The sequence below is a fragment of the Capsicum annuum genome, chromosome 3, assembly GCF_002878395.1.
Source record: "Capsicum annuum cultivar UCD-10X-F1 chromosome 3, UCD10Xv1.1, whole genome shotgun sequence".
In the NCBI taxonomy this organism is placed as follows: domain Eukaryota; kingdom Viridiplantae; phylum Streptophyta; class Magnoliopsida; order Solanales; family Solanaceae; genus Capsicum; species Capsicum annuum.
The window spans coordinates 188,756,355-188,763,724 of NC_061113.1; the positions used below are offsets into that span (position 1 = coordinate 188,756,355).

Consider the following 7,370-nt stretch of genomic DNA (forward strand, 5'->3'; position numbering starts at 1 on the left):
CCAAGGTAAGGCTTCTAAAAACAAGCCAAACCATATAAGTATAAAAAAACAAAAAGAACATAAGTAAAAATGCATCCATAACCCAAAACCTGATGTGAATAGTATAAAAATATATATATAGTATAACTCAAATCCAAATAAAGTACATAAGAAATCTAATAGATATAACTCTGTCTCACAAAAACTACTAAATACATAGTCTAATGATAGAGAAGATAGTAGAAGACATTCAGACACCTGAAAATCATCAACAACCTTGAAAACATCAATAATTGCTCGAATCAAGCAACATGGGGCGTATCCAAACCTGAATCTACACCAAAAAGGTACAGTATGAGTGAGTACAGTCCACTTGTATGCAGTAGGTATCATAGGCTGACTAAGAAAAGTAGAAAATAAAACATACAAAGTACACACAAAGGGAACGTCATCTGCAATCAGTAAAATATCCCACAATGGTAGCCAATACCACTTGCACTAATAGATCTAATATATCATATATATTGCAACAAACACAAAAGAGATCAAAAGTGTATAATATACCAAATACAAGTAGGACAAGGAAGGACAATATACAAACAAGATCACTAAGTACAATTATAAGAAAATAGAACAATTATATAAGGAATAAGTCGAAGCTAAAGTTCAATCCATCATAGCCATAACAAAGTAAAAACACTAAAATAATGATGATGATGATGATGATAATGATGATGCACGAGGTTATCACACAACCTCTATATACACCTACGGAGGCAAGCCTCTCGGTGTGGGACCCATGGGGGTTCGTCAACCCATATACAATCCACATATAATATATCCTCCCCGACATATCCCTCGGGGAAGGTTTTATAAGCTATCACAATATCTCTCTCCTAGTACATCCCTCGAGAAGGTTTTTAAAAAGATGTTTCCAGTGATTCTCAAATGTTCATACAGTGGTACTAATATTTCATGAGTGAGTATGATATGAGGATGTAATGCTCAAAACCAATAATAATTAGTATTTTTACAACTAACCATAATGATATATCCAAAACCATCCACAATAATATATTCCACAACCACGTGAGCCAACACTAACTTATTAATTCAACCATCCATGAAATCCGACATGATTCATATATTGATAAAGTATGAATACCGCACAATACACCAATGGTACCACATTAGGCATTTCAACAACACAATACAATCATTCATATGTATTTCGGGATATCCATATCACATAAGACCCCGTATAGTCAAACATATCATATATTATCTCAAATCCAATAATTATATCACATATAGGCCCCATACTAGCATAACATATAAAAATTGCCAATTTCATGATTAGTTCCCATCCCCTTAACTTGCATTTTGCATACAAATTAGCTACCCTGTCTTGTTTGAAAGAGTTAAGCCATAACCTACCTCGAGGCTAAAAATCGGTCTACAATACTTCAACCCATGACCTTACTTCTCATGAACGATCTTGAAATCAACTAAAAGTAAGAAATATAGAATCTAACCATTAAAACAAATTCAACAATATCCATATTGCCTACTATTGGTTCGGGGCCAAAATAAACCCCCAAAATGTGTTTTCAAAAAAGAAGGAAAAAATCATAACTTTATTTCAAAAATGTGTTCCTCATACCTTTAGGAACCTACATCTTAAAACCAATGAAAAATTGATTTAAAATGAGTTTCAAATCGAAAAAAAAATATTTTGAAACTTTATCGGGTAAATCCTTTGAAATCCATTTTAGAATCAAGAATCAAAGTTATTTTGGATTGATATCGAGGAAAAACAAGTAAATATAGGATTAGAAACATTATTCAAGTGAAAAAGAGTGAAATTGTGGTTTAAAATCAAGTCCTAAGGTTTTGGGATTTTGAGCAATACATCAAGAGTTTTGCTAAGAACAGGGTAAATTCTAACCTTTAATCTGTAAGAGAATCAAGAAATGGATGTTAATCTAGCTTCCCAAGCAACTACAAGCTTCACTTTTAAGCTCTTACACTATTTTAGGTTTTAGATCTCAAGAGGCAAGGTAAATAATGAACTAATTTGTGACCTAAGGGGTCTATTTATACACCTTTCAGGTAATCAAATAGTACAATTGCATGCCTATCTATGCAATTGCACATCCTGGCAGAAGAATAAGGTGTGGAGATCACCAACACCCTTGGTGTAATTGCCTTACCCTCTCTACACACTTGTGTGATCACCACTCAAGTGGTACGATCACACATGCATCAGAAACCAGCTGAAACTCAGAAATTTTTCTAAGTTTCCGCTAAGGCCTCCAAATTCATTCAAAATTTGATCTTTCAGACTCAATGGCGATATTAGATTTTCAAAAATACATTATTTTCAAAAAGTTAGCCCCCGAAACCCAAAATCATAATTTTATAAACCAAGGGTCTAAATGATATTTAAAAGCCATAAAACCAGAACAAATATGTTATCATCCTAAAATTGATGTTCCGGATCTACGAGCATTGTTCTATCCCCCATCCATTGCGCATATCAAAAGATAACCACAGAAGTCCATAATAAGGCTCTTGAAGCCTTCAAAACCCACAATATAACATAAATGACACCAAAATGCATTAGAAACTATGTCAATCAACCCCATACCCTAGAAATACTGCAATGAAACTATGGGAAGGGGTAATATAGTCAAATCACACAAAAACACAAGTCGTTACATCTATGAACCACATCTAACCACAGAAGTAGGAGTAAGGCAAAGTTAAATCTTAGAACCTTGCTGGGCAGGACCCAATACACACTGAGGATAGTCCCTCCCAATATGACCAAGGTCATCACAAACATAATATCTTCTACTATCTTACTGGCATTAAGAAGTCCTAAAAGGGAAAAATAACCTCCTTAGCTAATCTGAAGAACAGTCATAACCCCACCTATTAATTGTGTGAGTAACTACCTTAAACTTACTCCAAATATAAGAACCCTTACAAATAAACATTCGATTAATGTCAAAGTTAAAAACCATTAATTTTCAACATCATAATCAATTTAGCATCATAAGTATAACTCTAGTTTTATACATTTAATACATAAAAGTGATGCAGAATATAATTAACAATGAATCCCCAGAAACTAGCCTAAATTAGTATAAGAACACTAGAAAAGAAATAACAGAATCCATGACACAACATCCATGTAAAACATAGAGGGTAGGAACTACTATTAAGTGATCAGCATCGTTGCTGTAAAAACCCCAACTAACCTACACCATCACATATACCTAATTAGAGATGTAGTAAGTGTAGCTTTGGTACAAACACACGTAATGGTAGGCATGATCAACCGAACAGGGTTAGAAATAAGTAACATTAATAACAAATAGGTAGAAATCAAACCATCAAGTAAGGTTCTAGTTTTTAAATCCCAAGTTATGAATACATTAACACCACACCCTTATAATTTTTGTAACCTAACTATAATTTAACATTTTCATATATCTTTTTGTCCACTAACAACACACTCTGACTTACATATTTTTAACCCTCAATAATTTACTATCTCAGATTCCATGACTCTAAACTTACACTAGACTGCATCTTCCTTGTACTAACTATTATAATAAACTATAGGTTTTACCATCATCAAAACTTATAACACTATCGGTCCTATAGGGAGGACAACACTATACAGTATTCACCTATAAACATACACTTTGAATAGTTAATAATTAAAATTCAATTAAAATATACCTTGGATTCATGGTGTGCTACTATATTTCATCTATACTACCAGCTGGTCAATCCACCTAAGAAATCAACAACAATATAAAAATATAATAGAATGTCAAGAAATATAAATGAATGCATGTATGAAAGATTTGTGTATCATATCTTTATTTTCTCGGCCTCATTAACATCATTTCCCCCAAATAAACATCATGATCCAAAAAAATATCATCACCATCATTATCAACCCATTATCAACAATATCATGAACATCCTAATTGTAATAATAATATTAATATCATCATGACACATCCACAGTAGATGAACCATAGTTTAATGGCACTTTCAATGATTAAAACCAAAATTATGCAAGAACTTAGGCCTTTTTTGTTAGACATAATGTGTTTTTATATTTGTGTTGTAGGAAAATACGTTTTGGAGCAAAAAAGGAGAAAAAAAGTGATGTGTTGTAGAGACACCCACATACGAACCCATTTATGGGTCGTAAGTGGGACTTATGTCCAAGTAGATACCATCATAAGTTTTAGAGAGAAATATTCTGAAAGTCTTGAAGATACCAAGTTTTTTCTGAGAGTTATGAAAGCCACTTGTAGGGCATAAGTGGTACTTACGCCCCTTATAAGTGGAAGAGCTACAGCTTAGAGATTCTTTTTGCTACCTTTGACCCACCAAGCGTCAATTCATAGTACCTACAGCTCGTAAGTGGGTTCGTAGGTAGTCACAAACCTAATTTTTCCTTTTTCAGTTTGGGTAGGATTTGTAGTGTTTTGATTTGTTCTATAAATACCCCTTTGATGTTTTGGTGTTAGTCTACAGACTCTTTATATTCACAACACTATATTAATTCCAATATTTGACTTTTGATCTTGGAATCCATTATTCTTGGTTTTTACGGGTGAATAATAATTTAAGATTCTGATTTTCATTCTTAATATATTATAAGACTATTCATATGCTTTAATTTACGAATTCATTGGATATTCTTCAAAATGAGTGGCTAAACTACCTAGTAGGGTTGCGGGAACCCTAATCGAATTACAAAGTAGAGAATGTGTAAAGTCATTCTTATTTAATTTTCTTGCATCCATGTATTATGATCTTCTTCAATGTAATTGCTTTCTTAACGACTGCAGAAGTTCAGAACTTGCATATATTTTGTACTTACTCTAAATAAGAGGTAGAGATTAGGAAAAAAAGATTACAGCAGTAATTTGAAGCTATCAAACTTCATCAAATTAACTTAAAACTTTAAAAGTAATAGTTAATAGGGGATCCAAGATAGGAGTTAGTAAGGCGACACTCAAAGACTCAAATAGTGAAGAGTAAAATTTACAAAAGGCATTCACAAGATGATTGATGATACATAACTTGTTAGTTTTCTATGCAAGGCATTGAGATAGTCCGATGGATCACAATAAATTTATGAAGTTAGAAAGTCAGGGGAAACACAGTCCTATAACTTATCTCATATCAATTTTAACCTAGGGTGATAAAGATCTATTAATACTATTATTGTTCCCATAAAAGTACCCTATTAACTTTTCTTTATTTTTTCAGCTACTTCAGTAAGTTCGTGATTAATATTCAACCTACGTTTACAAAACTAGATATGCTCCTTGTGGATTTGACCCCAACTCTTATTAGGTTTATATTGACAATGACCTTATTGAATTGGAATCATGGTGTAAGTTTAGTGCTATCAAATATGGTACTACTAAATTCCTTCGCTTGTGTTGATAAAGGTTGATGGTGCTAACGATAGCCTATATTGCATGGTGAAATACAAAGCAAGCAAACCCTTTCATCTAAAAATTTTGTGAAAATCAAGGGGTTAGACTGGATGATTTTGTAACAACACTCTACCTCTTTTTGTGATCCAAAGTCCTTAGTTTTTAGTGTATGGTAAATAGCTCCTTTAGTCTCTTGTAGGAAATGCAATTGGGCCTCCTTGAAAAGTTTGCATGCCATTGCGGTGAGCTTAGTTGTTTAATTTTCATGTTTACTTGTGTCATCTAGAACTTTCTCCGTTAGTCTCTCAAATCTAATTTTTATCATGCATGGTTGCTGAAATAATCATAGGTCTTCTTTGTGAACATGGAAACCCAATTTATCCTAATAGAGCCTACCCGTACATATATGGTATCCCTAGTCACCCATTTTGATCCTTTGAATCTTTCTTTGATAACCTCCTTATATTGAAATTATGGTGTAAGTTGAAAATTATCAAAAATGGCACCATTACTGGGGATTTTTGATATATTCATTCTCCCAACATTGTTTGTAATTTTGGGTGTACCTGTTGTATCTTTATTTACATTGATTGTTATTTTTATTCTTTTGTTAGGTGATTTTCACAATAATCACGACACCATGAGCCACAATGGGAGAAATAAAAACTCATTTGTTGGAAACCTAGAGAATGAGGATCATCTTAATAATATAAGGCATATGAGCGCAATCCTTATTCCACCAACTGAATTAAATGGGGTATTCCATGAAACAAGTGTGATGCTCCACATATTACAAATGAAAGGTCTTTTTGATGGTCAAGCACATAAAGATTCAAACCTCCATTTGAAAAACTTTATTAAGGTGTGCACCCCATTTAACATTCCCTATATCACTCAAGACTCTATTCTGTTGAGGCTTTTCCTATTCTCATTGATGGGAAAGGTGTTTTTGTGGTTGAGATCTCTACCCGCTAGGTTTATTACATCTTGGGTGAAACTTAAAGAGGCCTTTATGGATTGATATTTTTCCCCGTCTAGAATGCTAAAACTAAGAGACGAAATCACAAATTTTTTGTCAACTTAGTAGTGAGCTTTGATATGAGGTGTGGCAGCACTTTAATGACATCCTCATGCAATGCCCAAACCATAAAGTTCTAGAGAATATGCTTCTCCAAATATCTTATAGGGAATTGGACCAACTAAATATAATAGTGGTGGACAATGTATCGGGTAGTTCTCTTGTGAAGTTGTCATATTATATTGCGACAAATCTACTTAAGCAAGTCATTAAGAAAAACTAGGGATGGTACACCCAGGAGTCCAAAGTGTCCATAGGGTCCTCCGTCACATCTTATGTCAACAAAGAGAAAATAAAGAAGGATGAAAAAAGGGATGAAAATATGGCCAAGGTGATGACCCAATTGGATCTCCTCAATAAACATGTATGGGACCACCTACAAAAGCTATCAATGTTTTTGACTCTAAAGGTGCCAAAGGTTATTATGAGTATGAAGCTAAGGACTCAATGAAGATATAAGGATGTTTAAAAATTATTTGGGGGGTCCTACCTCACCTATCAAAGAAAAGGCGGGAATCAAGGTTGGAACGATCGAGATCGAGATTTTAATTAGCGTAATAGAGAAAGGGATAGAGATCTTTGCTGGAGAGATAAGAAGGGAGGTTATGATAGATATGTTCCCCCTCATGAACGTGTCAAGGACAAATAATCAAGCTCGGTGGACTTCGAAAAATTTAAAATAGAAGATGTGCTTGCTCAAATTTTGATGTGAGTTAAAGGTACCAACAAAATGATAAGGGAGATGAAAAGAAAATTTTCTTAACTTAACTAAATGGTTATTTCACATTCATCTTCCATCGAGCAATTAAATACACAAGTGGGGAAAATTTCTA

General features: G+C 33.5%; 1 non-coding gene across 1 annotated transcript; it reads right to left on the minus strand.

Annotated features, from left to right (window-relative positions):
* Positions 1–6,504: 6,504 nt before the first annotated feature.
* On the minus strand, positions 6,505–6,612 carry LOC124897388. Its single transcript, XR_007054109.1, has one exon. It is a non-coding gene; the product is annotated as a small nucleolar RNA R71 (small nucleolar RNA).
* Positions 6,613–7,370: the final 758 nt, after the last annotated feature.